An 11,338-nucleotide genomic window follows, 5' to 3' on the forward strand; every position below is an offset into this window, starting at 1 on the left:
AGGCAACAAATGTTTGTGAAATGCCCGAGACTGTAACTGCACCTGAAAAAAACAGGTGGCATCAGCAGCTGTACCTTCCTATTTTGGATGCCATAATTGCAGAGTTACGGAGACGATGAAAGAATCAATGGAGATTGCTGAAGCGTGTGTCTCAGTGTTAAGGTGTGACAAAAATGGCATTCATCCACTCTTGCAAAAATATGCAGACCCACTCAGCATAAGTCCTCACCATGCAGCTGGAGAACTAGACATTTTTACCAGTACAGAATCTATTGTTACCTTTCTAAGACTTCAAGAAGAAATGTCTCAGATTCTGTACCCAAACTATTACAAACTCATTCAGTTAGCTCTCACATTGCCAGTCGGGATGGCCACAACAGAACAAAGCTTTTCTGCAATGAGATGGATTAGAAACTGGTTGTGTTCAACCATAGGAGAAGAAAGATTTTCTTCATTGGCTCTTCTTCACATAGAAGCTGATTTAACTGCAAAGCTGATTCCAGATAACATTGTGGACATTTATGCTAACCAAAGGGAAAGACAATTGCTTCTACATTAAGATAAATACAGTATTTTTATTTTAAGACAATGTTTATATATCTAAAAAACCAGGGAGACATGCTTCATAGTTACATGAAAGTGCTCAGTTCTGTTTATTCAAGAATTTGGTTTTATGCTAATATTGATTTTTCAGTGGTAGTTGGTAAATATGGCAAATAAGTTAAAATAAAAATAAGGGTGATTAAATAATGAATGTAAACTGTATATGTAATTTTAAGTACACTGTAATTTAAGTACCACTAACAATCAGGAAATCCAGAAGTTAGACCTATATTTATTATTAATACTATTAACCCCCTGGCACCCCCAAATACAGAAGTCAAACTACACCTATGCAGGGGACCCCCGATCCTGGCACACACACACACAACAGCACAATGTGGATCTGACAGATGCCCTGGCCCTATTCTTCCCCAGTACTCCTGCCATTCACCCCCTCGCCAGTTTTCCTCCCCCTCTCCCTCACCTGAGCCCCCTAACCCCTCCAACTTCCCCTACCACCCATCCCCATTTGTCCCCCTTCCCATAATCCTCCCTCCCATTGATGCAGTCCCAAATTCCTTTCACCTTATCCCCCCCACTCCTCCACCACCTAAAATTTCCCTCTCCTGCCATCAAGATTTGCAAGAATAATTTTTTTACACAAATACTTTGATTATATTTGTGACGCCCTGGCACCCCAGTATTCACCAATGTCATATAATTAGGATATGTTTTGTACAAAGTATGTCTTGTGAGGTATCATTCTAAAAGTCTTGATCTGCTAGGCATTAATATATTGTTGGATTATATGTGCTATCGTCATATGTGAAGTTATGAAGTTTGGCTATGTATGTGTTACTGAAACATGTTGTGAGGTTGAAAACACCCACAAGCAGCCTTTCAGGTACAACAATAATAAGGCCAAGCAATGTTAATGGCTTATTGAGGAAATACACACAAGCACAAGGATTCCTCCAGGAACTGTGTACAATAGAAACCTCTCAGAGCTAGCACTACACACTGGGAACTATTTGACCCACATCACAGCAAAAGAGCTTTCCAGAAAATATAAAAGGGGGGAAATGACATCATGGGGGGACCTCACTCTCCCTACAACAACACACCTGAAACAGCTGAGGAATAAAGACTGAACAGTGGGGAAGTGATGGTCCCAGGCTAAGGGATTTCTAGTCTGTGTATGAAAGCCAAGCTGAAAAGCCAAGGCAGCTTTTGCCTTAAGAATCTGCCAGCCTGTTTATCACTCAGGGTGAGAAGTGTGTTAAGCTCAGTTTGCGGTTTTGTTTATTTATTAAGTAGTCTACTTTGATCTGTTTGCTATCACTTATAATCACTTAAAATCTATCCTTTTGTAGCTAATAAACTTATTTTATGTTTTAATCCAAACCAATGTGCATGGTCCTCTTCACATTGCGGGAGAGGCGGACCGGGTATTAAACCCATATACTGGCCAGATTTGACCAGGGCAGGGCAGTACTGCTCTGCGGTCCCAGACTGGGAAGCTGGTGGTTAGAGAGCCTGCATGTAACTGCAGCTGGGTGTGTCCCTACCTGTGTGAATGCTCGTGCCAGTGCAGGCTGGAAGGCTTTGCAGCTTGCCACAGCAGCACGGTGTGAGAGGGAGCCCAGGCTGGTGGGTCAGAGGACTCAGTGGTACCCCAGTTCCAGGTGGCACCCAGGGGGAAACCCGTCACAGTGGTGTTGTTGTACAGGATTAAACGCACAGTTTGTTGTTCTGAGGGAGATTGGCTCTTCAGACACTGGCGGTGATTTTAAGTAAGTTTTAAGTGTGGTGGCTAGAGATCAGTCAAAGTGGTTACCAGTTTGTTTGGCCTTTTTATTGTTGTACCTGAAAGGCTGCTTGTGGGTGTTTTTAACCTCACAACATGTTTCAGTAACCCATACATAGCCAAACTTCATAACTTCACCTATAACGATAGCACATAGAATCTAACGAAATAATATCTAGCAGATAGAGACTTTTAGAATGATACCTCACAAGGCACACTTTGTACAAAACATATCCTAATTATATGACAGTGGTGAATATAGGGGTGCCAGGGTGTCACAGAGCCCTATGGCAGGATTGGAGCCTTAGTGACAGGACTCCTTTTAATGTTAATGGGAGTTGCATGGGGAAATCCTCATCTGTTGATCTGAGACTACAGTGCATAATAGTTTCTGGATACCAGGGCCTAGTTCTGATTTCACATACACCCATGTAAATCAGAAGTCACTTCATTAAAGTCAATGGAGTTAGGCTGGTGCAAACCAGTACAAATTAAATGAAAATCATCAACATTGCTAGTATATAACACAAGTTCTGAACCCTATCCTGCACCCTTTAAAGTAGATGGCAAAATTGATTTAATTGTGAACAGGATCTGGTCTTATGTTAGAGGGTTGTTTTCTGCTGACCAGTGGCCATACATCAACTTCCTAGTTCCCAGAAGTGAGAGTTGATGCAACCATTGGACATGAGAGAAAAGAATGGCTGACCTTGGGAAATTAATTGTGTTTATTTGTTCTCGAGCAAGGTATTAAACAATGAATATATAAATATGAACACTAAAAGAAATCTAAGATATATGTTAAATAATAACAGATTGAGATGATGCATTTTAGTGTTTTATATAATATATAAAAAGTGTGTGAGGGGGCTTGTCCTTTTTATTAGCATGGGAATTTTTTAATATAATACAGATGACATTTAGGAAAATGAATTACCTGCTATCCCATAGGGCTCTCATTAAAGATGTTGCATCTCATGAGGTTACTCTGGCTGACAAAATTCTTAAATGAATTAATAGGAAGCATGGATTGACTGAATGAACTCTGTAGTTACTACTTTTTAATAATGACTAGCTGAACTATAGATAATTAAAGGGGCTAAAGATATCGTACCAGGAGTATTCTAGGTCTTACAATATATTAAAGACACGAAATTATGGAATAAATAGAGCTCTAAATCATTTAAGAGATTATACATATCTGGTTTAGAGAGTAGCTTTATTGTGACTGAGGAATCAAAATTTAAACATCACCTCAAAACATCTTTAAGAACTTTTTCTACTTGCATCATTTACCATTAGTTTTAAAACAGTAATATGTAAGTAGATGCTAGTGGGGAAGCTCTTTCGATGTTTGAAAGCTTTACCTTGCAAGCACATTTGGTTTTGTCCATTGCAAGCAGAGAAAGCCTAAAAATATGCTGAATGTCTACTCTATTGCTGTACAATTTACAATTCTGTAAGAACAGACTAAATGCAGTGACTAAAACTATATGGTCAAGTTCAGAATGAGATTACTACTAAAGCTGAGTGAATAATTGATCTTTTTTGGTTCAGTCACCAAACTAAACAATCTGGAAAAAAAATTCTGGTCCAATGAAAAATTTTGTTCAACCCAAAATGAATTTTTGAGGGTTTCTGTTTGTTTTATTTCATTATCTTTTGGGGTGTTTTTACCCTTTAATTAAAAAAAAAATCTACCTAAATTTCAAAATGAACTGTAGTTCCAAAACACAAAGTTGAAACATTTTATTTTGAAAATGTTGAAATGAACCATTGAGATATTTAAAAATAATTTTTATTTGGCTGAAATTATTCTCCAAATTCAACCGAAATTCACAAATAGTTTTGGTTACCCCCAAACTGCATTTTTCAGTGAAGAAACTAGTCAACTGAAAAATTGTGCCCAGCTCTAATCACTACCTCATAATCTTGTTCTGTGAGGTTTAATGGGGAAAGAAAGGAGAAGGCTGAGGTGTGTGAGCAAAGAACAAAACATCAAAGAAACCAAGGGACTTTTTTAACCTGGCCGTTGGTGGACCTGCTTTTTTTTTTTTTTACCCACAATTGTTTGCAAGCACAGATCTCACTCGGATGTACAACTATCTGATCTGTGTGAAATCATGGTCTTGGGTATATTAATGATGTAGCATTGGTGAGTGCAAAATGAGAAGGTGGTTTTTAAAAAAATCTGGCCGAGAGAGATCCACAAAGGTAAATGAAGATCTTGGATTAAATATTCAAAGTGCACTTTTAAATATTTTCTTGGTTAATAGTTTGATTCCCTAATAAAAAAATATTTCAGCCTTCCACACTACAGAAGCTCATACAAAGTTGGGCTTCCTGGCCCTCACAGAGAAAAAGAAGGCAGTGTTAAGACACTTAGGAGGCATGTTTAATTTTTTATATTGAGGACTCATTAAGGAGACAAGGGAAATATCTTGCCAGCCCTGTCAAATAAGAAAACAAAAACACCCTAGGCATGCAGTGAAAGTGGATGTGTCCTTGTTGCTGACAGACTTTCTGGCTGAGTCTCTTTGTAGATTCAACAAAGTTGCCTGCCTAATATATACACCCACACCCACTCCCCCTCACACACACACTTTGGGTATCATAATCCATTAATATAAACAACTATTATTGCAATTTTTCACGTTTCTCTATTCTGGGTTAGGGGGTCCATGAAAGTGACACTGAACTATGGAAAGTTCATGTATTTTAATAAGGATAAAATAAAAAATTAAAGAAAAGGATGCTGAACGCTAGAGGCAGAGTGGGACTAGAGTTATTAGCAAGGTACTGGGCTAGAATCTGATCTCAATTACACCCATGTACATACAGGATAACTCTATAGATGTTACTTTGGATTTGTGAGTGAGATCAGAATTAGTCTCCTATTTCCTTTGCACCCCCTGACATCTGAAAGAACCTGCATCATGCATGTATTTCTCTGCCTCATTTACCCATCACCTCTTTTCACACCTCATCTGCAAACATGGATTTTCTGTCTTTCTGGTACTTCTTTCCATCTCTCTCTCTCTGCCTCTTCCACAACTGAATGCTGTAATTGTATTATTTAATGCTGCAAAGCAGTCTGAGTTTTATGAAAGCGTCTGACCAGAGTAAGGTTGGATCATACTGTGTTGTACTCACAAAAAAATGAAAAGGAGGAAAAGCAATAAAAGAGTTAATTGCTGTAGAACTCCGGTGCGTCATACCACCACAGCCTCTGCGTGAGGTTCTGACGCATCAACTGAAGTCTCTGAGGGTGGTGGTCTTGCTGATAACTCCTCTCCTGCTGTTATATCCAGAGGAGCCCACAGCAAATGAACACCTCATGAATAACAGCATGGTATCAGTGATGTAACAGAACCTGAAAAAAATCAATGAATATCAGTGACTCCTGAGGAACAAAGGCCCACTGCTCCTTCCTTCTCTGTTGAACAAACATACCTGAATTTCAAACATGCACCCCACTGCATCTCTATCTGTACGTATCACCGACCCTCCTCGTTGCTTTATGTAGGAAAACAGAGCTAAGAAGCATGATCTCAATTCTCATTAATTTCATGAGCACTAATAAACATTTGTAGCTGTACAAGCTAAGATAATAGAGTTTGGCCTGAGCTGCAATATTTGGCTCTAGACTTTGAACCCCACCACATTTCAGGGATCTTTAAATATGGGCTTTTAATCTGGTTTATTATAGAGGTAGGGACTGGCTGCTGAATTGGAATCAGAATCCAGGTTTGGCTTCTGACTCTCTCCCAACATCAAGAGTTATTAGTAAACCAGGTCTCCCTCGTTTTTCAGGAGCAAACTGATCACTTGTCAGGGGGCAGGAAGGAATTCCCCCATTGTTCAATTCACTCAGGTCCTGAGGTAAATAAAGCTCATTGAAGTTGGGAAGACTTCATTATGGCCAGGAGGGAGGGGGTTAACTTCCTTTGGAAGCATTGGATTTTGGGAACTGCTAGACACAGATGCCACCTAGAAAGGCCATTGTTCCAATCTGGAAAATTCCCATTGCACTTGCACATTCATTCCCATTGCACTTGCTTTTTCTCCTCTTCCTCTTCAGAGGGAGATTCTTTCTGTCCTAATTTCCCCACTTTTAATTACTCAGTCAGAAAATTGACCTGTAAGTCTGGGGAATTCTTCTTCTTCTTCTTCCTTTTTTTTTTTTAAAGATACTATACTTTAAAGGACATTTGCTCACCAGGCAGATTTCTCCAGTCCTTTGCAGTTGAGTGCCACCATCCATACTAGCAGAATAGAACTAGTTTTGGAGCCTGTGAAGTCATCATTTATCTACGTTTGTAACCAGTGACATGCAAATACAGAGCTTGCCATGAGGATCGCTCTGGGCACAGTATCCAAATAAGAAAGAATATAGCAAATTCTCTGTATTTTTGTTTAAATGGCTTCAGCGGGGTTCCTTGCCTCCACTGGGAACTGATCATTGCTAACAGTATATTTTCAACTTGATTTGTGCTTTATTTGCCACAGCAAATTTGCCATAGTAACTCCTTAGCCATGTGTCCCTTTCAGCACCGTTTGCAAGTTAAGCTGAGCCAACATTAAGTAATTCCACTTTTGGGATTTGATAGTATAAAACAAATAGTCTACTCGGGTTCTTATACCATGCCCACCGCCGTGATGTCCAAACATCTAAATAAAAAAAAAAAGCAGAAATTACTTTTTCCCAGGGTGAAACCTAGAAGGAGATTTTGCCAATTTGGGACCAAATTCATCCCTCTTGATTCATCCATCATGACCTCCATTGATGTCAATGGGGCTCTACCAGGGATGGATTTGGTCCATTCTTTGGGAATAATTTTACCTCTAGGATTTATATTGTATTTATTTCTGCTGCTCATTCCTCCAAAGCTGGCTTTATATCATGATATACCAAGCTGCCCCTTTGCTGTTATGAAATTATGTAAACTGCATCATGAAAAGCGATATGTTGAAGAAGTACCTAATGGCACATTATGAACTGCACAGCTCCCATAGAGCAATTAAAAATGATGAACAATCTTTTCTAACATTCTCCTCAAAACTGCACATGGGCTTCAGCCAGTCACAGGACTGAGCTGCAGCGAATGCATTAAACGACCCATCTGCTCTTCACACTGTTCATCACTGATTTATAACCCATTTGGCCAACAAAAACAAAGCTGATGAGATGAGTTCTCCAGAGACCGACTACAGCTTTTCACCTACAGTATCCAGAGAAAGAAATGTGTCCCATCCAGCTAGTGTTTTCCCAGGATTTGGACCCAGCAGATATGTTATTTGCAGGCTTCATGCACATGTTATTGTCTGCATGGACTTACAGGACCTTGTTTAGGTCTCAGTTATACTCCTGGAAATACGATAATTCAATTGCCTTTAGTGGAATTGCTCTAGATTTACTCCAGTGTAACTGAGATCAAAATGTGACCTACGGTATCCTCAAAAGGCTCAGCATCCTCCAGAAGACTCTGAGGTGGTATCTCATGGATTTCCCAAGGACACTTTCAACCTTTCACTTGCTACTGGGACTGATATATTTTTAACTCTTCCCTTCAGTGAGCCACAGCCTGGCCCCACTGGTGCAATAGAACTATAAAGCTACCCTAAACTGGCAGCCAAAGATTTCCCAGCATGCCGCAACTAATATTTTGGTGTACAGCCAGCATAGTCAACTCTACATCACCTCCTTCCAGACTCCCAGGATAAGGGGAAGCCTGGGGATGGTAGAGAAAATGGCCACAGTATTCTTTCTCCAGTGATCCCTGGCTAGTTTAATCTACCCATCTGGGAATTCATATGGCCCTCCTTACAGTAGCATCTGAGTGTATCACAATCACTAATGTATTTTATCCCACAACACGCCCCCCCCCAACGGTGAGGAGGGAACAATTAGCTCCATTTTACAGATGAAGAACTGGGTGACAGGGTAGATTAAGTGACTTGCCCAAGATCACACAGGAAGTCTGAGTCTGAGCCAGGAATTGTATCCGAGTTTCCTGACTCTCACTTCAGAGCCCTGACCATCTTCCAACCCCTTTGGTGTCCCTAGCCTCTGTTTGCCAGAAGCTGGGAATGGGCAACAGGGGATGGATCACTTGATGATTACCTGTTCTGTTCATTCCCTCTGGGGCACCTGGCAGTGGCCACTGTCGGAAGGCAGGATACTGGGTTAGATGGACCTTTGGTCTGACCCAGTATGGCCATTCTTATGTTCCCTTTGGGCCCTTACAAGCTACTGGAACTTAAAAGTTTCTCTCAGTAGTGCTGGTGCCACCTTTGCCCTCTGCCTTGGCTCCTGCAACAGACAGGGGTTGGCCAGAAACAAGGGAAAGGGAGCATAGATTTACTGTTCTTCCTTCCACACATACTGTCTTGGAAGTCACTCAGCCTCCTTCCGTGGGTCTTTTCATTGACTTCAGTGGGAGTAGTCATGTGCTTAAGTGCTTTACTGAACTGTGGCCAGAATGTGTAGCTCCCAAATGACCCTCAAATGGTCTGGAAATTCTGCTGATCAATAGAGAGCTGCCTGAAATTCACAAGAGCCTAAAAGACATACTGAGATGATGTGCTGAGTGGCTGCTGCTCTCACAACCCCATGTAGCACTTTGTGTGTTCAGTGAACCTGCAAAGTCTGTGGCAGAAGATAGGGGGGAGAGAACAAGGACTTCCCTGTCTAGCAAGAGATCTAATTGTGTCTGCAAGGGTTCTGTGCCAACCATTCATCAAACTGCTCATCCAAAAAGTGAGCTAGAGTCCACCAGCGATGAGACAAAAGGGAGAGCTCTAATTCCTGGGCTTGCATTCAGGGTAGACAGAGTATTTAAGGACTACTCTAAGGACAGGAGCAGACCAGGGGACACAAGAACCTGTCCCTCCTCCCCAAACTGGAGATAATAACACTTGATAGAACCTTCCATTTGAGGACCAAACATTCCATTAAACACATTAATCAGTTGATCTTTACAATGCCTCTGAAAGGCACCCTAGGTCATTATCATTATCTTTGTTTTACAGGTGGAGAAAATGAGGCACTAAACAGCTTAAGTGAGAAAGTGACTCACCCAGTGAATGAGTGGTGGCAGCGGGACTAGAACTAGAACTCTAGAACTCATTGTTGCAAGAATTAAGCTGTTTTCCCACCTTCAAATGTGGAGCAGTAGCAATGGGAAGTGCTGATAGAAAGCAGGCCGTAGGGGGTGTACACATATCAAACAAAGGTATGAGGGAAGGCTTAAAAAGGTTACGGATAGCTCAGTGATTTGACCATTGGCCTGCTAAATCCAGGGTTGTGAGTTCAATCCTTGGGGGGCCATTTAGGGAACTAGGGTAAAAATCTGTCTGGGGATTGGTCCTGCCTTAAGCAGGGGGTTGGACTAGATGACCTCCTGAGGTCCCTTCCAACCCTGATATTCTATGATACCTGTTTCCTGAAGGAGGAAATTCCTTCCTCCCTCCTACTAGCCATCACAATGAAGAGCTAAACTTCTCATGACCAGCAATTCAACCTCCATGGACTAGGACCTGTGGAGAAGGAGGGAGGGTGGGAATGGGATTCGGGCTCACCCACACTGGGCTGGCAAAGGGGAAGAAAGAGTGAGCATTGGAAGAGAGATAGAGTCATATACACACAGAGCCAACACACACTGAAGGAGAGAGGAGACCATGGGGAAAGAGGGATTCTCTATCAAAAACATAGAACAAAAAACCCAGCAGGAGAATGGGGAATAAAAAGATGTAGAAAGGGTGTTCCAAAGCACAGGTCTTAAGGTGTGGGAGGGGTTTTTTCACATGCATATACAAATGGGAGAGATTTGGTGTAGACAGATGGGAAGGAGCCTTCACACACACTTTGGAGCAGAAACACTAGGAAGGATATAAGGGGGACAAGGAATTGCATACAGAGCAGGGACAATATAGCAATGTAGTAGAGGGCAGAGAAATGCAGTGAGAGAAAGCAGGAGTTGTGGGGGATGGAGCGAGTGTAAGTACAGAGGGATACTCTCATGCACAAAGGACAGTGAGGATGGAGGGATTGGGGAAGGATTCACACAGAATGGGGTGGTGGGGATGGAGGATGTGTGGAAGGATTCACACACACAGAGGGGCGGTGGGGTGGGAGGAGTGGGGGAAGGATTCACACACACACAGTGGGGTGGTGGGGATGGGGGGGTGGGTGGGAGGAAGGATTCACACACACAGAAGGGTGGTGGGGCTGGAGGGGTGGGTGGCAGGATTAAGAACATAAAAATGACCATACTGGGTCAGACCAAAGGTCCATCCAGCCCAGTATACTGTCTTCTGACTGTGGCCAATGCCAGGTGCCCCAGAAGGAATGAACAGAACAGGTAATCATCAAGTGATTCATCCCCTGTTGCCTATTCCCAGCTTCTGGCAGACAGAGGCTAGGGACACCATCCCTGCCTATCCATTGATGCACCTATCCTCCATGAACGTATCTAGTTCTTTTTTGAATCCTGTTATAGTCTTGGCCTTCACAACATCCTCTGGCAAAGAGTTCCACAGGTTGACTGTGTGTTGTGTGAAGAAATACTTCCTTTTGTTTGTTTTAAATCTTCTGCCTATTAATTTTATTCGGTGACCCCTAGTTCTTGTGTTATGAGAAGGGGTAAATAACACTTCCTTGTTTATTTTCTCCATACCAGTCATGATCCCCCTTATTCATCTCTCCTTTTGTGGGTTCCAGAACTATCTCCTACAAGAAGCAGCAACACACACAGAGTGGATGGGGTTGGGGGTAGTGGTGGATGGATTCACACACACAGAGGGGGGTGGGAAGGGAGGCGTGGGTGGAAGGATTCACAGGGAATAGGGGAAGTGGGAGTAGAGGGGGAGGGATTCACAATGAACAGGAGCAGTGGGGGTGAAGGGTGAGGGATTCACACACAGAACAGGAGTGGTGGGGATGTTGGGTGAGGGATTCAGGGAGAACGGGGTGGTGGGGTGGGGGGG

The sequence above is a fragment of the Terrapene carolina genome, unplaced genomic scaffold (assembly GCF_002925995.2).
Source record: "Terrapene carolina triunguis isolate 2854851 unplaced genomic scaffold, T_m_triunguis-2.0 Scaffold141, whole genome shotgun sequence".
Taxonomy (NCBI): Eukaryota; Metazoa; Chordata; order Testudines; family Emydidae; genus Terrapene; species Terrapene triunguis.